Genomic DNA, 23,646 nt, shown 5'->3' on the forward strand with positions numbered 1-23,646 from the left:
CCCCTGCCGCAGGCCAATGCTAAAAATTCTGAATAATAATCAGTACCACTGGTGCTCAAATTCTTTCATTATAAGGAGTCGCCGCCGATCTGCCATTGGCTTTGTCGAAAGGGACGGGAAAGTTGACAGAGTTTCAGGGCACTATTTTCCCGTGGGAAGGAAAACTGAACCTAAAAGGCAGAACAAACAACAATGATCGAGGGCATGGGCAGAAGCCCAGAGAAACCTCTGAATTAAAGACAATGCACACCCAAAGGACATGTTGCTTGTAAGTGGAAAACTATCAGGACATAATCACTTACCGTTGTTAAAAAAAAAAATAAAAAATAAAAAAAATCCGCATTGCTCTCTGAATTAAAGACAATCCGCACCCAAAGTACATGTGGCTTGTAAGTGGGAAACTACCATTATCAAAAGAATCCGCATTGCTCTCCTATTCAGATCCTTGCGAGGAGCTTGCAGAAGGAGAGGCCACCACGAGAAAAATACCAAACAATCAACGAGTCCGGACGTTAAATTTCCGAAGCCTCAATGTGGTATGGATGCTAGAAATGAGAGGATAATGCAAAGGTATAAACTAGATATAGTATGGAACAGTCCGATTTAATGGAAATAAGATGAGTATTTCTGGTCAGTTGGACATCAGCTAATATCAACAGCATCCCAAAATATCGTAACAGGAATAGGTTTGACGTAAACTTGAAGGGAGGCAAATTGAGATGTTGTAAACAGTTAAGTGTGAAGACTGTTCTTATCGGAATCGACAGCAAACCAATGTCATAAACAACAACTCAGACAGGCTATACATCCCGACGTCACAATCAGAAGATGAAGAGGGACACAAAATATATGAGGACATTGAACGTATAGTTCAGTATATGAAGTAACATCAGAATTTAATAACCTTGTGGGACTGTAGCACAGTAGTAAGGGAGGCAATAGAAAGAGTTACGGGATAATATGGCCCTGTAATAGCGAATGCACAACTCACAATTTAAAAGAAGAGGAGTTATACTTGCTAACTTTCTGGATACACTGAAATATTCCAGTTGGGCTGTATCGTGGTGGCGAGACAGAGACTCTGAAATCAGATAGCGCATTGTAAGGCTTACCTTGCATGTAACAGCTTTGTAATGATGAACAGTAGACTGAAGTCTTGGAGAACCGTTTGGAAGACTTAAAGTCGAAAGAAGTAGGATACTGAACTACTGAGGAATAATGATGTACGTATCTTCAGAGTTCTCTAATGTTGCAGATACTGCGATAGTGAATACCACATTAGACAGTTTGGTTCGAGACGATTGGGTATCTCCAAAAAGGGGAAACAGAGAATTTGGACGGACAAATATAGGTACGAGAGAGATAACAGCGAAAAAGAAACTTGGGTATCCAAAGATATACTTCAGTTAATTGATGAGCAAAGGAAACACGAAAGTGCTCGTAAAAAAGAAGAAAAATCAAATACTGCATTATAGTCAGCTTAGGAATGAAATAAATAGGAGAAACATGGAAGCTAAAGCAGAAATGCTGTAGGAAGAATGCAAAGAAATCGAGAAAGAAACAGTCGACGGATGCACAGGTTCAGCCCACACAAAATTCAAAACATTTGATGAATTTAGAAGGAGGAAGTGGCCACCAAACGACAATTCAAGTTCATGTGTAGAATCTATGATACTGGAGGATACCACTGAACTTTCGGAAAATGTCATCCTCACAACACCGAAGATAGCAAAGCCAGAGAAGTACGAGAACTATAACAAAACCAAGTTAACATTTCATGCATCCAAGTTGCTGAGAAGAATAATGTTTAGAAGACTGAAAAGGAACGCTGAGGATCTGTTCGATGAAGATCAGTTTGGCTTTATGAATCATAAAAGCACCGGAGAGATAGTTCTGAGTAGCAACTGGTAATGGAAACAAGATGGTGAATCCTGAACTATGGGAAAATGGAAAAAGAAGAGAATCGAAGTGTCTGACGTGTCATGCTACAAAAGGAGTTAAGAAATCAGGTCGACTGATAACATTAGAAATTAAAATCTGTTCTGCGGAATCGGCGAGGAAAGAGACGCATGGTTAACACTTTTTAGGAGGGAGAGATTGATATGAATTTTGATGAGATGTCAGGAAATAACTTCTATGGTACTAGCGGTAGCTGTAGGGAGCAGAAACTGTGGAAGAAGACCGAGACTGGAATATCCAATCAAATTAATGAGCTCGTTGCCTGCATGTGTGCTGTGAACTGACGGGGTTGACACAGGAGAGGAAGGTTTGATGGGCCTCAAGAACGACTCAGCAGAATGATGACTCAAAACAATTGCGTTATTACAAAGGGAGATTCGTACTTCCTTAGTTGTTAGTGGCGAAGCTTGAGTTAGGAACAAATAACTTCCAAAGCACATGAAAACAAGAAGCGTGATTCTCTGTTCGAAACAAGTGCCTATTACTCCGTGAATGTCACGTGGTACACTGCTACTAGCGTGTGACTGACTCAGTAACCGAGGTCACCAAGCAAGCGGGATCAGCGACGTTCGAACTGGAGCTGGCCGACTCAATACCTGCTGCTAGAACACGTTCTCATTAATAGCATCTTGTGCCAGAAGAAATACTGTCATTGCTAAAAGGAAGAAAGAAACATGAAATTGTTCAGGAAAAGAAAGATATATTGCGATAAAAGTCACCTAGAAGCGAAATAGAAAAGAAGTGGCGAAAGCCAAAGCAAAACGTCTGTAGGAAAACTGTTAAGAAATTGAAAAGAAAGTTTTCATGGGAAGCTGAGATTTAGCATATTGGAGAGTCAAAATAGTTTTCTGCGAAATTAAAATCAAGGGCATCAAAATTAAAATTGCAAAAATAATTCCATAGTTAAATGCGGAGCAGAGAGCGGATACATGGAGTGTTTACGCTGAGGGAAGAACTTTCAGCTGACGTACTAGATGGATCGGATGTCGAATTCGAAGACATAGGAGAACCAGTATCTGAGTCAGAAAACTATAAAGGTTTGGAAGGTATGTTACTAAACACCACAGAATAAATTAATCTCACTCTTTCAGAAATTCTAAAATTAATACCGTAAGTGACAGCAAAATTATTATTCAGATAAGTGCGTAAAATCAACGACACGCGTGATATACCATCGGACTGTCGGAGGAATAGCATTTAAAAAACCCGTTCATGTAAACGACAGATAAATGCTACAAATATCGCACGATCACTTTAAAAGCTCACGCACTGATGTTTCTGAGAAGAGGAAAATTCAGTGATGTGGGAAAGAAAACTAAAGATCTGTTATGCGATGACGATTGTCATTAATAAAGTTGAAGGACCCAGAGCGGCAACTCTGAATTTGTGACTGATACTGGAAGCAACACAAGCAAACTCGAGACATTCTCATAGAATTTGATAACCTCGTTTCGCTTAATATACAATATGTACAAGAACCAAGAGGAAACAATAGGAATGAAGGCAAACGAAGAATTTTATGGATTGAAAAGGGCGAAGACAAGTATTCAGGTTGTCTTTCCTAGATGTGAGACTGCTCTTCTAAATCCAAAACCCCACTGACAAACAGATTAAAACATTAAGCTTTCTGACTACGTGTACACTATTCGAAAGAAAACTTTGTACTCACACTACCTTCCTGTTTTAATTTCCACGACCGTCCACGAAACCATTCCCACGCAACACGAGCTCTCTTAAGAGTAATTTACATGATACGGATACAGAAGTTACAGATGGTTTACACTACCTCAGTATAGCTCACAAACACTTTTCAATAGGGGACAAAAGTTGCTCAGGTAATTATTGGCATTTACTTTTAGACAGGCAGGAGTGCACTAATTCATATCTTGTCACCAACCATTGCGTTGGCTACCACTTTACAAACGTGACAAATATTGCTACGAGGTTTAGGTTTCCTCAGAAAACTCAGTTATTGATTTATAGAATATGTCTTCAATAAATTACATGTTTCTTGTACATAATTCAGGAATCACATGGGTGGAATATTTTTTTCTTTCTGTTTTTTTCTTATGTCTCATTCAAATTCTTGAATAAGGTATACTTTTCTCAGCATCAAGAGACGATTAATTAGGTTATCGTCATAGTTCCTACAGCTCGGTGAAACATCTAGGAGATGTAAGTGTCAATCTAGATATTTTTGCAGACAGCTTATATAGTTACGGCTTCTCCCGAGTTAACGCGCTTGTTCTTATAAAGTGGCCTCATTTTGATATTTTACCCTGTCATGTCGTTTTCTCTTCATGTATTTCATTTTTAGGAACTTAGTTCCCTTGATATTCGAATTTCCAATATCTTGTTAGAAAGGCTAAAAATGTACCGCTACAGTGTTTAAACTTCCACTTACAAATTTAGCAACAGTTTCTAGAAAAAGAGTAAAAGAGAAAAATGCGATGTTCCTGTGTAAAAGGGCGGCCAGGAAAGTTACAGACACGCATAATACCACACTCATTCGCACACACCTGTTTGGTGGACGAGTCTCCGTGCTCAGTGGACACGCGGACACTGCACCCTGGTGAACCCACAATACAGCCTTCAAGTGCACGAGCTTCTGCAGCGTTTGTGTTCATTCTAGTGACACGGTAAGATACCCTGGATTAAATGAGCGAAGGAAGAGGTTGGTTGGCCAGAAAATAAGTAGCAAACTCGGCTGGTAAAAACAGATTATATTACTGTGGTTTTGTGTCCTGACAATAAGATGGTATGTATATCACATTTCGAACAAAGCGATTTGTGTGCAATAGAAGAATTCAAGTAGACTTCACAGGGGTCATAATTCATGGAAATCGTCTTCCCAGAGTATTCTCTATAAACTAGCGCATCCCACAGGAGGTTGATGCTCAGGTAAAGAGCAATTTCGTTCATTCAATGAAGCCTGTCAAAATATTCTGTTAAACTTGAGTCATTAACTTTCCATTTTAATTCAAACCACGTAGCTATTGTGCTTCGGTATGACGTTTCAGTTACTTATTCTTTATCTTGCTATAAATTTGCATCACGTCCCTGCTTCTGTATCTGTTCGACACGGCCACCTATCTTGAAACGCTCAGTTCTTTTTCTACTTCTACATAGCTTTGGGGCAATCTTAGTAACCTATTCACCACTGCATTAAAATATGTGCTCTTGTATCATCGACGTTGACATGAGCGCTCTACTAACAACATTTGTACATGTGTGTTTCCTGAACACTCTAAAATTGTATTTTCGGTCTTTTTTTGCTATTGTTAAATCCAAGTAGTTTAAGCGATTACTTTCCTCAGATTATGTAGCGAATTTAATCTTTATGTGCTGAGAATTCATTTTTTGTGTTATGTCAATTTTGTTTTCTTCGCTCAGTAAAACCGAATCATCTATATATTTCCTGTAATGTATGATGTTTGCTTTGTTATCAGGGTTACCGTCAGAGAAATGGTTATACAAATAATATATAAAAACATCAGCCCAAGTACTAGCTAAACTCTTACCTCTTGCCAAGCCGTTCTTTCTTTGTTAGGTTAAAAAAAATTGAACGGCAGTACCAGTTGTAACATGTGCAATTGTTCATTCACTTATCCTGATGCTATTGTTTTGTATGTGAGGATATTAGTTTCAATGATTTCCGTCGTTTCTTTCATCGCAATATTTGTACACAAATAAATTGATGACATTCGATGACGCTACTGACACACCGTCACATATTTCTGTATCTTCAATCTCTCAGCTAACTCATAACTGTTCTCAGTTTAAAAACATCGATGATACATACTCGCTGACTTCACTTTATTATTGAACTCTTTATTTATTTAATAGTTTGGAGACAGATCTCAATCACAATAGGATGCATATAGTGTTCCTCTTTATGTAGCTTTATCTGTGAGCGTAATTCGGGTATTTGTTGTTCGACTTTAAACTTTTCTTTCTCTGTGAGGAGAAATGTTCAGTTATTTATTTTTTTCTGGTATGTCTATTTCAAATAGCTATTTCACCGCACATCTTTCAGAAATAATAATGTGTACGAATCTACAACGAAGAATATTAAAATATTATTAAACCTTTTGAAAAGAAAATTAAAAAGTATTTAGTTATGTATATTATAAAAATTGATGTATGTATAAATGTATGTATGCTCCACGTACCTCCCATTTTTATGAGCAGAGGTGACAACAGAGTGATATAAGAAGTGGTAAAAGAGAGGTTTTTGGAGCAGGTATACAAAGAGGGGAGGAGGTGGGGAAGAGATGGATAGAGGCGGGAGGTGGAGATGGTCAGAGAGAGGGAGAAATGGATGAAGACAGAGGGAGGAGCAGAAGGAGGAGGAGGAGGAGGAGGAGGAGGAGGAGGAGGAGGAGGTTTAATATGACTGCTCACCGTGTTGACTCACTGACCGCCAGGATATTTAAATACTACTTGGCACAATTCAACAAACGATTCTCCACTTCTGTCATGTTTATACCCTCGCGACCATAAGGCCATCAGCGATTATCTGAACGGCCCTATGAATATCACCCAGGTAGCTGGCTGGCGTAGTCCACTATCACATTAGGGAGCAATGACGCAGTGGCGCTGCGTGAGTTATATTTATCGTTTTCTAATCACGTCCAAGCCTGTAAATATAGTCAACGCAAAAATGAAGTATTTATTTACCATTCAAAAGTCAGTTCGCACGTGATATTAAATTTTTCCCTTTGTAATGAAACTACTCTTTCCGTTTAGCATACCACTTGCGGCGGGGTGGAGTTTGTCGTCGTTACTCGTACGTACTGTCTCATTCATTGTTCACTTACCTCAGTACGGCTTCCTTACAACGTCCCTTCACTCTGCAGTAGTAGATACTCACTAGGCCGTGTAAAGCAGAGTTGATGAAACCACGACCTAGTATCTACCACACAGAAGCTGCGTAACTCAAGTTGCGAATCAGTTCCTATAAGTTCACATTAACAAATTTCGGGTGGTGGGAAGTGCAGTTTACCTGCAATAAGTCTTCGGAAATTCTACTAAACTGGTTTTTATTCTTAAGGAAGCACATAAATTAGCTATCAAGTCCGAATTTACTGTTTTAATTGCTGTATCATTCCAAGTTCACAGTCAATACACCAAAATTTCACATGGAAAAGCAGCCAAATATCTATCAGTCCGACCCGATTAATATTCGAGCTGACAGTCACTGACCCACTACTACAGCAGGTTGAACATTCGGTCGATTCAGTGGTCTTCTGGGTCTGAAGTGCTCACCTAAATATTCCATAAAGTACCCTGAATATGTCACGCGGAATTTCACTAAGACAGAAATGTCATACGCTCACAACACAGCAATTAATTAATCAAATTGACCGTAAAATGTTCGTAACTTAAACTGCCCAAGTCACGACACTTTCTAACGGCAATGAACTCAACAGTTCTTAATTTTGAAAGCTATTTTCTCGGTGACATTGAGCATGATGTTACACATACGAAGGTTGACGATCGACTCTCTCGATGCCACCCCACTCTATGCCTATCTAACTTTCTGCGCGCGGGAACAGCTTGAAAAAAATGTTCAGATGTGTGTTGTACCTTATGGGACTTAACTGCTAAGGTCATCAGTCCCTAAGCTTACACACTACTTAACCTAAATTATCCTAAGGACAAACAGACACACCCATGTCCGAGGGAGGATTCGAACCTCCGCCGGGACCAGCCGCACAGTCCATGACTGCAGCGCCTGAGACCGCTCGGCTAATCCCACGCGGCCGCGGGAACAGCTTAATTCTGACTGGCTAATGGTTTGAATGACCAATCACAATGATTCTTCTAGATCATTCTCGCGACAAAACTCGCCTGAGCCAATCACTAATCAGAAAATCATTTACGTCTTTCCAGTGCCAATTTCTAATACAATATTTAATAAAATAGAGCGAAATGTAACATAATCTTTAAATTAATTTAGACATTTATTGCACTTCCGACTTCTATTCTGGCTGTTTTCTTACAAAAGCAAGCACACATCGACGTACATCATCAACTTCGTGGTTGCACCACAATTTTCCCACGATTCAATTTCGTAAGTTTTTACATAAAATTGTATTAAGTTTTTGCATATATCCCAGAAAGATCCACTCATTCACTCCCATGTATTCACACAACAAAATAATACGCAGACAATAATTTTCAATCATTTTTAGACTACTAAATGCAGAGTACTTAAAATTTTGAAAAGACAATTTCAGTTAAGTCATTTCATACACTGAGAAGTCTGTTTATGACTTTAGTTGCTAATAAAAGACAAACTGCTATGTTTCCTAACTGAGTTTTGAAACATAAGTGTCGGTTTTTGAACATGTAAGTAATTTTCTCAGTTTCCGGAAGTATACGATATAAAAGCCTGAACATTTTACAGGATCCTTGACTTAATAACAAAAGATGGTATACCAAGTTTGAAGAAAATCGGTTGATAATTACTATGGTTTATTTAGATTCGTAGGGGGTATGAATTTACGTTCTAACTAGATGTTACTTGAGACAATTCTCACGGCTAGTAGCGTCAGCTGCGCTGTCAGTCATAGCAACGACACAATCCTGCAGCCACCGAGCTACATGGTTACGTCCTATACTGCAGTGAATGTTATCCCGTAATAACTTGCTAAGTTTCACACAGAGGCACAACAGCCACCAGCGGCATGGTCGGCACTTCGTCAATACCCGTCACGGTATCCAAACAGCTTCCAGTGCAAGTAAATTCCTCCCTCTCTGAGACTTTGTAAATGTCAATTTTCGTAGATAACGTAATGAAAATACTTTTCTTAGCGCTTACTGTGACGCATGCTTATTCTCCATTGAAAGAATCTATTAGGTATACTTTCCACAGAAAGTGTGTCTAAAGCTAACCTTCCAGAAAGTCCCAGAAACCATGTTGACACCTCCATCCAAAACCGCTTTCGCCCTCGCTAACTTTGCCACTGCTCGCCATGGCGCTTTCGCTCGAGCCGGCCGAAACAACAGGAAACGCGGCTAAACCCGGAAGGACTTAAATGAGACGCCTCCTTATACGTCTTCAAAGTTATGTAGAAATCACGCACAGCGTTCGATTACTTGTAGATTGCATCAATGAACTGTAAATTCTCCACTGCTTATTTTCAAGCCTAGTGAGCTACAATTTATTCACTAACTGAATTCGCGTTGCTACTTAATATTAGAATCGGCAATGGCCTTAAACAGTTAAATGACATGTTTCTACCGCGTCTCAAGTGCTTAACGAAGAGTTGCTGTGAATAAAATTTGTACTCGGCTCTCTCGTTGTGAGTGTAAATAAATTAATCAATAAAAGACTGCGAATCAATCGTTTCAGGCTGATGGTACACAGACGTTCACTGCCTACTAGGATAATGGTGTAATGTGATTACTCAAGATGTTGCAACCTCTGCTGATAACGGAGTATTTCGTGTTGTATTTTGTGATAAGTGATAACGTTGTTATATATTATTGGCTCTGAGCACTATGGGACTTAACATCTATGGTCATCAGTCCCCTAGAACTTAGAACTACTTAAACCTAACTAACCTAAGGACATCACACAACACCCAGTCATCACGAGGCAGAGAAAATCCCTGACCTCGCCGGGAATCGAACCCGGGAACCCGGGCTATATATTATTAGTTCTGTGCATGTAAATAGATGGTATTGTTTGCGATTCTCTTATATTTGCTATCCCTGTCTGTGGAGATCCATTGTTTCCAATAAGGTATGACGGGTTCAACTTATCTCACGATCACACGTAAATAAGGCAATACAGTGTTACATAATTTGACAGTCCTTATTTTTACCCTGTACTGTTGTCAAAACATAGTCATGTCTACATTATTATCTTTCGTAATAGGTGCTGCGTGAACAGGGAGAGTGAAAAATAAACAGATCCGGCGCTGAAAATATTAGGCAGACAAACGAAAACGCAACAGATGGCAAAAAAGTAAGTAAACTGTTTATTATTGCAAAAGTAATCGCCGTAAGCACTAGTACATTTAATCGGATGTGAGACAAGATGGTCAATGACTTCATGGAAAAATGTATGCGGTCGTCTACGGAATCATGGATGGACTAAGGCGTTCGATTCTTCGTCCGAAGCAAATCGACGGCCGCGAATATCTCTTTCCAAAGATACAAAAGTAAGAAAATCGCATGGGGATTGATCGGGTCTGCATTTTTTTTTGAGTCGTCAGTATTCTGACTGGTTTGATGCGGCCCGCCACGAATTCCTCTTCTGAGCCGACCTCTTCATCTCAGAATAGCACTTGCAACCTACGCTCCCAATTATCTGCTAGATGTATTCCAATCTCTTTCTTCCTCTACAGATTTTGCCCTCAACAGCTTCCTCTAGTGCCATGGAAGTCAGTCCCTGATGTCTTAACATATGTCCTATTATCCCTTCACCGTCTCAGTGTTTTCCACATTTTCCTTTCCTCACCGATACTGTGCCAAATCTTCTCATTGTTCACATTATCAGTCCACCTAATTTTCAACATTCGTCTGTAGCACCCCACCTCAAATGCTTCGATTTTCTTCAGTTCCGGTTTTCCCACTGTCCAGGTTTCACTACCATACGATGGTGTACTCCTGACGTATATTCTCAGAAATTTATTGCCCAAATTAATGCCTATGTTTGATACTGTAGACTTATCTTGGCCAGGAATGCCCTTCTTGCCAGGGCTGGTCTGCTTTTGATATCCTCCTTGCTCCGTCCGTCATTTGTTATTCTGCTACCTAGGTAGCAGAATTCCTTAACTTCATCTGCTTCATGACCATCAACCCTTATGTTAAGTTTCTCCCTGTTCTCATTTCTGCTACTTCTCATTACTTTCGTCTTTCTTCGATTACTCTCAGTCCATGCTTTGTACTCATTAGACTGTTCATTCCATTCAACAGATCATGTAATTTTTCTTCACTTAGGATAGTTATCTTATCAGCGAACCGTATCATTGATTTCCTTTCATCTTGAATTTAAATTCCACTTTTGAACCGTTCTTTTATTTCCATCGTTGCTTCTTCGATGTACAGACTAGGGGTGAAAGACTGTCTTACACTCGTTTTAATCGAAGCATTTCGTTCTTGGTCGTCCACTATGTCTTGGTTCCTGTAAATGTAGTATATTACCCGTCTCCCACTATAGTTTACCCCTATTTTTCTCAGAATTTCGAACATATTCCACCTTTTTACACTGTCGAACGCTTTTTCTAGGTCGACAGATCCTATGAACGTGTATTGATTTTTGTTTAGTCTTGCTCCATTATCAACCGCAACGTCAGAATTGCCTCTCTGAAGCCGTTACTTTCCCTAAAGTCAAACTGATGATCATCTAACACATTCTCAAAGTTCTTTTCCATTCTTTGTATATTATTCTTCTCTACAGCTTCGATGCGTGAGTTGTTACGCTGATTGTGCTATAATTCTCGCACTTGTCAGCTCTTGCAGTCTTTGGAATTGTGTGGATGATATTTTTCCTATAGTCGGATGGTATATTGCCGGACTCATACATTCTACACACCAATGACAATAGTCGTTTTGACTATACAGGGTGAGTCACCTAACGTTACCGCTGGATATATTTCGTAAACCACATCAAATACTGACGAATCGATTCCACAGACCGAACGTGAGGAGAGGGGCTAGTGTAATTGGTTAATACAAACCATAAAAAAATGCACGGAAGTATGTTTTTTAACACAAACCTACGTTTTTTTAAATGGAACCCCGTTACTTGTGTTAGCACATCTGAACATATAAACAAATACGTAATCAGTGCCGTTTGTTGCATTGTAAAATGTTTATTACATCCGGAGATATTGTAACCTAAAGCTGACGCTTGAGTACCACTCCTCCGCTGTTCGATCGTGTGTATCGGAGAGCACCGAATTACGTAGGGATCCAAAGGGAACGGTGATGGACCTTAGGTACAGAAGAGACTGGAACAGCACATTACGTCCACATGCTAACACCTTTTTATTGGTCTTGCGTGCAAACATCTCTGTCATCGTCCCCTAATTTCTTTTTTGCCCAGTGGCAGAACTGTACATGACGTTCAAAGTCGTCGCCATGCAATTCTTAGTGCATAGAAATATGGTAGTCGATGTTGATGTAGCATTCTCAACACCGACGTTTTTGAGATTCCCGATTCTCGCGCAATTTGTCTGCTACTGATGTAAGGATTAGCCGCGACAGCAGTAAAAACACCTACTCGGGCATCATCATTTGTTGCAGGTCCTGGTTGACGTATCACATGTGGCTGAATACTTCCTGTTTCCTTAAATAACGTAACTTTTCGGCGAACTGTCCGGACACTTGGATGATGTTGTCCAGGATACCGAGCAGCATACACAGCACACCCCCGTTGGGCATTTTGATCACAATAGCCATACATCAACACGATATCGAGCTTTTCCACAATTGGTAAATGGTCCATTTTAACACGGGTAATGTATCACGAAGCAAATACCGTCCGCACTGACGGAATGTTAGGTTATACCACGTATTAATTTAAAAAACCTACCTGTTACCAACTGTTCGTTTAAAATTGTGAGCCATATGTTCGTGACAATTACAGCGCCATCTATCACAAAGCGAAAAAGTGGTCCAACTAAAACATTCATATTTCTTTACGTACTACACGAATATGCAATAAAAATGGGGGTTCCTGTATGAAAAAAAAAGGCAGTTGATATCCGATTGACCTATGGCAGCGACATCTAGCGGACCAACCATAGCGCCATCTGGTTTCCCCTTCAAGCTAGACAAGTTTCGTTCTTTATAGATTTTTCGTTTGATGCTTATTTCGTGAGATAGTTGGCCTCGTCACGATCAATGGACCACCTTGTATATATGAGTCACTGTAGCCCACTGGACAACTCGGTCCATTCAACGGTTCCTACAGCTCTACAACACTTCCACTTCTCTGTATGTGTAATGAGAGTAGGTACGCTTTCTATCGCTTTTAATTCCTCGTTCATTTACACTATCGTATTTCTACCTAGTGTATTAGAAGAGGCCTTTGAATGTATTAGAAGAGCCCTTTAAATAACAACAGCGCTAAGACATTACTTTATTACACTGTTATTTGTGTACATTTTCCTAAAAGTTCACTTTCCACTGTTAGGAAAGAACGTAAAATAATATTGTAATTCTTGTGGACATTTATCACAAATTTCTCAAGGTACAATTGCACGTGCAGAACTGAGTTACTGGTACGAGGTAGCGCTTTACTGAAAGAAAGCATAAATTGACGTGGACAAACATTTTCCAATCGCACAGAAAGGTACATTACGTAGAGCCACTTGTGGATAGTTGGTTACTGTGTTCATAAAGCTGTATGGCTTGCATCAGTACGTTCCCCTCGTACACGTGCTAGGCTCCTGCGTGCCGACGCGTAGGTGCGTGGGCGACGTGAGCATCTGTGCGACATGTGCGTGACATACGCACCGCATAGCCGGACGCATCGTGAGGTGTCCGCTGGGAACTCTCAGACCAGGGCGTCAGTAGCGCGCGGTCAATGTCCACAGCCACGTGTCAGTGCTCGACTCGTATCCTGGGCAGCAACGTGAATTTCAGGACACTATTAAGGGCAGCTGTGAACTCCACAGCATCCGCAGCATTATCTAAGAATGTTATTACAGTAGCTGTAGTTGCGGTCTTGTCAGAAGGCCTGTATAACGCAACTGCCCACGCTGTTTTCTCCTGTGGAAACTTCTTCATCTATGCAAAATACAACAACCTACATCAATTACAATCTGCTTACTGCATTCGAGCCTTTGTATGCCTATATAACCGTGGTTCCTAAATGGGGATAATTACCCCCTGAAGCTTAAAATTAAATTTCCTGAGAGGTAAAAACTAAACGATTCTGTTTCAGTCAGGAAACAATTATTTTGAAAAGATTATTCCTATTTTTATTTTTTTATAAAACTAATACAGCTTATACATATAAATTATCAATATTTTTTTTGAATTAGTAGCATTATTATGGTGGGTGTTACAGGTTTCTCACATTGTTGACCCACTACACACATATATTGTGCTTTCTACCATATATTATTGATGATAAGAGTGAGACATATACGTAACTAACGTTAAAATTAATATCTCAAGAAAATGACTTCTCCAGGTTGCAGATAGTACTTGCAGTAGTCCATAAATTGCTTCATTATTCGCTTCGAAACAGATAAATGACTTAATTGACACCATGACACAGCACTAACTAGATAAGGGCTAACGCAGTGTTATAATTATGTTACTATTACTGTTAGTGACTGTGGTCAGGCACAAATCATTAACCATCCGAAGTTTTCCAATTCCTGCCAGTTCAGAAGTAAGCAGTGCTGCAATCAAAAGATTTGCGAGCAGTAAGTACAGTGCACACGTTTTAACTCGGTTGATTTTAAATGGTGTTGCAAGGTCAGGTGAAGCAAGTGCCCCAATGGAGAAGAGTAACGCAGGGGAAGTATGTTTTGTAACAAGTGTCTCTCCTCACAGTGGATAAGTGGCTTTCTTATATGAGAAAGAGTTGTTGGCAACACCTGCGATGCACCACGAATTCCTTCGTCACACTCTTTCTACACCCCCCCCCCCCCTCCCCGCACACACACACCCAAAAATTATGTCGTTCATCTTACATCATTTTAAAAATAAAAGTGTTCCAAGGAAAGTCTTGTTAGGTGCTAAAGTTGATGATACCGCGGTGGGGGCGGGGGGGGGGGGGCAACAGGGGGTAGGGCAGGGGTACTAGCTAATTTCTGACTGCACTACTTGGTTTGCCGGCGCTAATAGGTTTACGGTCCTTGATTTGAATCAGGACTATTATCAGATTCCGTCGGCTGAAGAATGTAAACAATTTACCGCATTTTGTACTGATTGGAACTTGTTTGAGTTCAACGGAGTTCCTTTTGGACTAGCAACTGGAGCGGCTGTGCTTACTCGTTTGTTAGATAATATCCTTGGCGACAGAAAGTAGAAAAGGAGCTAAGTATTTTAAAACAAGTGGCCGTAGCGAACGGATATACTTGTAAGCAGGTGATGAATATTTACAGGAAGATAAAGAAGAGGAAAATGAAACAAATAGAAGGAAGTCAAGTCGCAGTTAGAGAGGAACAACAAGAAAAAATATGTGGATCTCACTTACAGTGGAAGAATTACAGATAAGATTGAAAGTTGCTTTCGTAAATCCGACGTTAAGATAGGGTTCCGAACAAATAACACGTTAAAACTGCAGCTCCGGCACAAAATATGTAATAGTAGGAATAAATTGCAGGGTTCAGGTGTATATAAGATCAAATGTAATGACTGCTGTAAACAATATATAGGGCAGACTGGTAGGAACTTTGAGACCAGATTCAGGGAGCGTACGTACTCTCAAAACAAAACAGCGTTTGGGGCGCATATGGCTGCCTCAAAGCGCTCAGTCTGAACACTGAAAACAGTTTAGACATCCTGCATAGAGCTCATAAGGGACGGTTTCTTAACATTTTGGAAGAAATTGAAATATACACCCACAAAAATAAAGATCCGGATTTAATCTTCAACGAGCAAAGCGAGTTCAATCATAAAGCCTATTTTAGCATTTATGACGACTTACTAAGATGACACCTGTTGCGTGTGGAGGTCCAGGCTTAGGGATGACAGATGGTGCGTGATGGGGAAGCCGGAAGATGCGTGCAACGCCTGGCGTCGTTGACGGGGCCCTCCTGCGCGGCCCTCTTGCCCACGGCGATGGACATCAGACAACTGAGCGGATCGCGGCACAACAGCGAAATGGCGGGAACCACGGAAGCAGACCGTAGAGGAAAACAAGTCTACACCAGCGCCATAGATATAGAAATCGCCATATGTTTTTTAGATCGTATAAAAATGATAATTTTACTGTCTTTTAATTTTGATAAGTACAGATTTTAATTAAGTATTTTTGGAGATAAAAGTTAATAAAAAAAATCTACTGAATACAATATGTGCAAATGGAATGTAACAAATGTACCAGACGCCACCTGTCGGTAATAGTGTTATAATTAATATAAATGACGTGCATTTTGCCAACCAATTTTATGTGACGCAGCATGTGAATGTTGCTGGATTTGGACGGGTTACTCCTGTAACTGAAATATCAGGTACGTTCTGGTACATCTGATGTTGATTAGATAGGATGAAAGAGATTTGCTTTCATGAAATAGTAAATTAGTATCATTATCGTTACAGATCTGAAGATGGTTCTGGATGAACTGAAACCGGTCATATGAATAAAAAAAAAGTTGCAATCAAGACGGATTTTAAGTAACATTCGACTTGAACTTAGTCTGCGTGTATAATTATTTGGTTATCTACAGTCGTTCGTTTGGGGACGATATGGAGCATATTCAGCAAGTTCTTTTGAGATTACAGGGAGCCAGGCTGACCGTCAAGCCTAGTAAGATGACGCTAGCCAAGCAGCAGGTATCTTTCTTAGGTCATATAGTGTTGAGTCAGAGTATTCGCATTGACCAAGAACGAACTAAAGCCTTACGGGCTTTGGCCTCACCTACTGATAAGCGGGGAATTGCTAAATTAACAGGCATGGTAAATTTTTTAGGCGTTTCGTTCCCAATTTTGCTCAATTGGCGGCACCCTTAAATCAGCTACGCCGGAGGGGCGCGCGTTTTGAATGGGGACCCCCCCAGGAGGCTGCCTTCGACCATATTTAACATGGTCAATATGGCAGCAATAGCCAGTCCTCCGGTTCTTGGGGTACCCGATTTTAATAAAAGGTTTGTTGTTCAAACTGTCGCTTCTAAGGCTGGTATTTCAGCTGTTCTCCTCCAGGAGTTTGAGGGGCGGAGACAGCCTACGCGTCTCGTCGGTTAACTGATGTCGAACTCAAGTACTCCGTATACGAGTGCGAGGTTTAGGCCATTTTATTTGCATTAGAGAAGTACCGCTTCTACCTTGAACATCGAGTTTTCCAATTAGAAACCGGCAATCAGGCTTTGAGTGGGGTGTTGGCTAGACAGCGTAAAACTGGCCGTATTACCAGGTTGGCAGTACGCATTTCGGCATTTCAAGTTGAAGTTAAACATGTGAGGGGCTCTGAAAATATCCTTGCGGATGTCCTGAGCCGGATGTTCGCCGGAACTACACCTAGTGAGAAAAACCGGCAGGCAGGGGGAGACAGTCTTAATTGTATGGTGTTGGGTGAAATTAACCTCTTGTTTGAAGGTGTGGCTCAGGACCCCGTTTGGGCCCCCATTCAGCGATGTGTGTTGGAAGGAGAGCTGTCGGATGTTGTTAAGAGCGGTAATCTCTGTAAGACGGTGGGCGAGGCTAAGCAGTGCAATATCTGTATGCCTGTAACTTTGGTGCGCCCGGTTTTTCTTTATGTTCATGATTCGTTGGCGGGTGGCCATTTGGGTACTTATAAGACTCTCTAAAAAATCAAGGAGCATTTAACTTGCCACTCCATGGACCGGGATATGAGAGAGATGATATCCCAATGCCGCTTGTGTAATGTAGACAAACCAAAGAATGCTCTTCAGCAGGGTTTCTTGAGTTCTCGACGAGAGTCCCGTCCTATGCACAAGCTCTATATTGACTATTTAGGACCGTTACCTCATCGATATGTACTAGTTATTATCGATGCGTTCTCCATATTTACTTGGCTGCTCCTGATCCGTATAACATTACCGCTGCCGCCACTATTTATCATTTAACTAATGTCTCTAGTGTTTTTGCTCCACCCAAGCAGCTTCTTAGCGATAATGCTCCTGCTTTTCTTTCGGCGCCTTTCAAGGCCATCTATTTTCAGAACGGTGTCAGGCATATTACGACCACCTCGATTTATCCCCAGGGGTCCGTTGCGGAGAGGGTTAACCGAAATGTTAAGTCCACGTACATTATTTATCATCAGAAAACCCCTAGTATATGGGAATCCAGTCTTCCCTGGCTTAGTTTCGCCTTTAATACCGCCAGTCACGAAGCCTTGCGAGCTATGCCCGCCTCGTTGATCCTTTCCTATCCACTTAATTCCCCTCTTTCAAACTTGTGGGGAATTCCAGCCAATATTACTCCTTGTGTTATCAATGAAAACTGGAACCGGGCCAGGAGTAATATACTCAGAGAACATAATAAACAAGCTGAGCCCGCAGCTCGTGGTCGTGCGGTAGCGTTCTCGCTTCCCGCGCCCGGGTTCCCGGGTTCGATTCCCGGCGGGATCAGGGATTATCTCTGCCTCGTGATGGCTGGGTGTTGTGTGATGTCCTTAGGTTAGTTAGGTTTAAGTAGTTCTAAGTTCTATGGGACTGATGACCATAGATGTTAAGTCCCATAGTGCTCAGAGCCATTATTAAACAAGCTGAGCATTATAATTGTAATCGAGAAACCTATAAGAGCAGGCCAGGGGATCATGATGTCCGCAATTTCCTGGGGAGGCAGGTCCGTGGCGGGAATCTTAGTAAATTTACTCCTCGTTTTCTGGGGCCTTGCACTATCGTAGGCATTTTAGGCCCAGTAAATCTGTTGGTCAAGGAGAACAGTTCAGGTAAGCAGTATTGGGTTCACCTTAGCCAAGTTATGTTCAGGTAGCTCAGGGGTTGAATCACCCCCTCCTTGTGTTTGAGGGGGGGGGGAGATTGAGCCATGGGAGGGGGGGGGGGGCTCATCCTATGTGTTGGATTAAACCTTGGTTGCCATATTGTGTTAATCTCCCGCGGTTATAACCATTATGGTGTTATCCTCTCTTTCCACGGATGGCAGCAGCGGTGTGTATCGTTATCCGCACCTTGGTGCTTATAGTTTCGGCTGGCCTGTGTGCGAGCAGTTGGTCGGTTGGCGTGAAGCAGCGAGAAAATCTCTGTGGCATGTAGTTTGGTTGGGACCGCTGGCGGCCTCTATGGAGTGTCGGAGTGTGTGGTGCTGTTCCCATTGCTACGAGGTTCGTGGCTCACCGATGCTGACCATGAAAGTTGGGTTTTGATTTAATCTATTAGCAAGTCACGACAGTTCGCGTCGTATCGTTTCGAGTCCGTTGTCGGCTGTTGGGATATCCCTGCGAGCAACAACGTGTGTTTTCAAGTTGGCAAATTTTAGCCACCCTCTGGTGGAGTTTAACTGTACTTGTTATTTGAATTGAAGTGCACCAGCGGAATCTTCTGCCTTGTGGCTGTTAACGTTCTGGTTACCTGCCCTGGCCATTGACGTAAATTCATGCAGTGTATTTTCCTCATCGTGTTGTCACTGGCCAGCATGGGGTGTAGTTTGAGAGCTCAAAGTATAATCGGTTGTGGGCACCAATATTTTCTACATTGTTGCATTGAACTCCCTGTTGTGTGCTGGTCGGCTGGAGCGGAAGTTATCTTGTCGGTGGGTCCATTGACTGTCTGTCGGATGGGTTGTCATCGGATCGACAATGGTTGGGCCGACTGCCTGTCTCACCTAAGCGAGCGTTAGTGTTTGAATTCCAGCCCGACCCTCAGAACTTCTGAGCGCCCTTGGGTGTACTGCCTTTTCTTGTTTGTACTTGTATGGCTTCTAGCCGATTTTTTAGATTAAGGTTGTTTTGCCCTTAAGGCGTCAGATGGTTGGGCCTTCAGCCTAATTTAAGAACTGTTTTACGTAAAGCCTTTGGCATTTTTAACATTAATGTTATTGAGTCTTAAGTGTCGGCCTTCTGCTGATTTTGAATTTAAGTTGGTTTTTACTCTTAAAGAGTCTGATTCTTTGGGACTTCAGCCTAATTAAGGAACTCTTTTAAGATAAGGCTTTGACTTTCCAATTTCTGATTTTTGTCGAGCTTTAAGTTATTGGCTTTCAGTCGTTTTTAAGTTAAAGTGCTCTTGCCTTTAAGGCATGAGATTGTACGGCGCATTCAGCTGCTAACGTTCGAAGACTAAAGCTGTGTGTGTGTGTGTTTTTGTTAATTTTCCTTGCTCTTGTAATGTTTGATCAATTAAAATGCTGTATGTTCGAGAGCAACTGACAGCCGCTTATTTTAGCCCCTTTCCACTTTTTAAACTACCTGTCCTGTCCTGCGGGTTTCCTAATCTAATTCTCTCAGCATCACCTGATTTAATTAAAACACGTTCCATTAGTCTCGTCTTGCTTTTTTTGATGTTCATCTTATATCCTCCTTTCAAGACACTGTCCATTCCGTTCAACTGCTCTTCCAGGTCCTTGGCCGTCTCTGACAGAATTATAATGTCATCGGCAAACCTCAAAGGTTTTGTTTCTTCTCCATGGATTTTAATTCCTACTCCGAATCTTTCTGTTGTTTCCTTATGTGATTATGAGTGATGTAAGTGCTTCAGAGTAGGGCATGGAAGACTTCCTCTTTCGAAACGGTCGGCCAGCAACGGGCATGCAGAAAAGGAAGGAAATTTTGTCCCAGTATCGTCGTGTGACAATACTAATGATGGCAGAGGAAGGGGGAATTGGTCAAGAGAGGGATCAAGGAGCTGTGCCCCAGTAGAGCAAACAAGACGCAAAGCCTGGCCATACACAGTGTTTCTGATGCAGCGGTTCGTGAGCAATAGGGGATTTGTGTCACTCGTGACACACACTACTCCAGGCTTGTCTGTCCCGGACTTATTCTTGTTCCCCAATATGAAACCAGCCCTGAAGGACCAGAGATTCTCGAACATTTCCTAACTACAATGCAATGTCAGGCCCTGACTGAAGGCTATCCCTCAAGACGAATACGCCAGGAGAGTTCAGGACTTGCACAGCCGTTCCAGGAACAGCGTTACTGTCGACGGGGAATAGTTCGATGGACAGTAACTGTTCTTTCATATAAGGAGGAGATTGGTGTGTAACATCCTGTCGACAACTAGGATCATTAGAGATGGTGCACAAGCTCGGATTAGGGAAGGATGGGGAAGGAAATTGGCCGTGCCCTTTCACAGGTACCATCCCGGCATTTGCCTGCAGCGATTTAGGGCAATCACGGAAAACCTAAATCAGGATGGCCGGAGACGGGTTTGAAACGTCGTCCTCCCGAATGCAAGTCCAGTGTGCTGACCACTGCGTCACCTCACTCGGTTTCATATAATGCAAATATTCATTCGCAATTTGTACACATTTATCAATGTTTCTGCGCAGACCTTGCAAATTCTCCCTAATGTAGCCTTCGTAATTTATTTTGATGCCCAAATAGCAAATCTCATCTGCTACATTTAGTGCTTCATTTCCTAATTGCCGGCCGGTGTGGCCGAGCGGTTATAGGCGCTTCAGTCTGGAACTGCGTAACCACTATAGTCGCAGGTTCGAATCCTGCCTCGGGCATGGATGTGTGTGATTTCCTTAGGTTAGTTAGGTTTAAGTAGTTGTAAGTTCTAGGAGACTGATGACCTCAGATGTTAAGTCCCATAGTGCTCAGATCCATTTGAAACATTTTTGATTTCCTAATTAAATACCTTCCGTATCACCAAGTTTAATACTACATTCAGCTGTCCTTATTTTACTTTTGTTGATGGCCGTTTTCCAAAATACATCCATTCAACTGATCTTTCAAGTCATTTACCGTCACTGAGGGAGTTACGATGTCATAGATAAGCCACAGATCTTTTATTTCTCTCTGTACTTTAATTCCCTCTCAAAATTCGACTTCGTTTCCTTTACAGCTTGTCCAGTGTACAGACTGTATAATATTTTAGATAGATTACGATAGTTTTCAGTCCCTTTTCAGCTACTGATATCCCGCGACTCTAACACTGCTATCTGGTTTCAACATTTTACCCCTGCTGTCTGCCAGATATCAAAAAGTATATACCAGTCGACATTGTCAGATACATTCTCTAGATTTGCAAAAGCTATAAACAAGGGTTTTCTTGCCTTGAGACCATCTTCTAAGATAAGTCGAGGGGTTAGTATGGCCATCTTCTCCAGAAGATGGGTAGTATGACACTTCCCGAAACGTCACGAGATATCAACGCTACCACCCGGCTGGAGACCCGAGAAACCTTCATCAACAGTTTACGCCGGGAAAACCTACAATCACATATAGGTGTCGTTGATGTAATTTAATCCGAACTTTTACTGCTGCAGTAAAATGCGCAACTTCTACTACATTTTTCGTTGCTGCTATTGTTGTTACAACATAAATAGCTTGGCAAAGAAAAGTGAGACACCAAGTAGAAGGGGGGGGGGGGGGTGGAAGACAGGAAAAGAGAGTCCTCTGGTTGAGAAGGTATGTGACTTCTACTTTTCTGACTGTAAAATCGAAATTGGCAGTATGGTACAACGTATCAGTGTGTCGTTGCACACCCTCTGGCTTGGATGGTGGCACTAATTTGGTTGGGAAGGTGTGCTGAAGCCGTCATATCCTCAGAGGCTAGCTGGCCCACAAATATTGTGACTGGTACTTGGTATCATGGACGTTGATAATGGGTCGGAGGTGACGTCCGCACTAGTTGCACGCATGTTCTGTGGGGAACTGACCTTGCCTGTTACTGGTCCTTCGAGCTCCAAAGCATCACGCAGACAAGTCAAAGATATCTGTATCTTGTGTGGCCGAGCATCGCTCTGCTGAAAAACGACAGCACGGTTCTGTGACATGAGTGGTAACACGTGAACACACAGGATATCTATGACGTGCAGTGTTGCTGTTAGATTTCCCTCAGTCGCTGCCGGTTATGACCTGACGTCGCACGCGACAGCTCTTCACACCGTGATCCCAGTAATCGTACCGTTGTACTTCTTCAAAACATTGAAAGACTTGGATCTCTCCCTAGCTCGTCGTCGCACTAGCCAACGATGGACATTGTACATCCGGGGTAGTGGAGATCCTCGATTCTTCACTACAATTCATCATCAGTCCAGGCGATTATGAGGGCCATGGAAGAGACAAGATGTGATCAAGGGAAGTAATTGCTCATTTTCCCCCAATTCTGTCGAGGCTGTGTACACACTCTTACAGAATACGAAAGACGCCATTCTCCAGCTTTAAAAACGGAGGAAGGGTATGCCATTCTTTTAGGTACCGAGATACGTGCCAGTGACGTGTAACTTATTGTAGCCAAAGAGGCGTGTTGCTTACATAGTGTGAAGCAGTGTTTTCTACCTCAGCTTGACGATAACGTCTCTCAGGTGTTAAAGGGATGAAAAGGTACTTTTTTTGTCATGAGAAGGGAGCGACAGTGAGGTTATTGCATGGTCTGACCACTGGGAGGAACTTGAAGAATAAATTTTATGCTTAGTGGATGCTGTTGAAATCCGTGAACTTGAAGAAACCTATTAAAACCCCTGATGCAGCATCTAAATTTTTCTGATAATCTGACTAAGTTACTATTGCAAGAGCTACGGTGGTCCCTGAGGATGGTTTATGTTGACGGAAACCGATCATTTTACATATGCTAACGGCCTTGCCGCAGTGGTAACACCGAAACCGCGCTGGGCTGGCTCTTGGATGGGTGACCATCAACCGAGCGCTGTTGGCAAGAGGGGTGCACTCAGCCCTCGTGAGGCAAACTGAGGAGCTACTTGATTGATAAACAGCGGCTCCTGTCTCATAAGCTGACATACGGCCGAGAGAGCGGTGTGCTGACCACATGCCCCTCCATATCCGCATTCATTGACGCGTATGGGGTGAGGATGACATGGCGGCCGATCGGTACCGTTGGGCCTTCATGACCTCCTCGGACGGCGTTTATATATGTGTCTATATACAGGGTGTATCATAAT

This window comes from Schistocerca nitens, chromosome 9 (genome assembly GCF_023898315.1).
Source record: "Schistocerca nitens isolate TAMUIC-IGC-003100 chromosome 9, iqSchNite1.1, whole genome shotgun sequence".
Taxonomy (NCBI): domain Eukaryota; kingdom Metazoa; phylum Arthropoda; class Insecta; order Orthoptera; family Acrididae; genus Schistocerca; species Schistocerca nitens.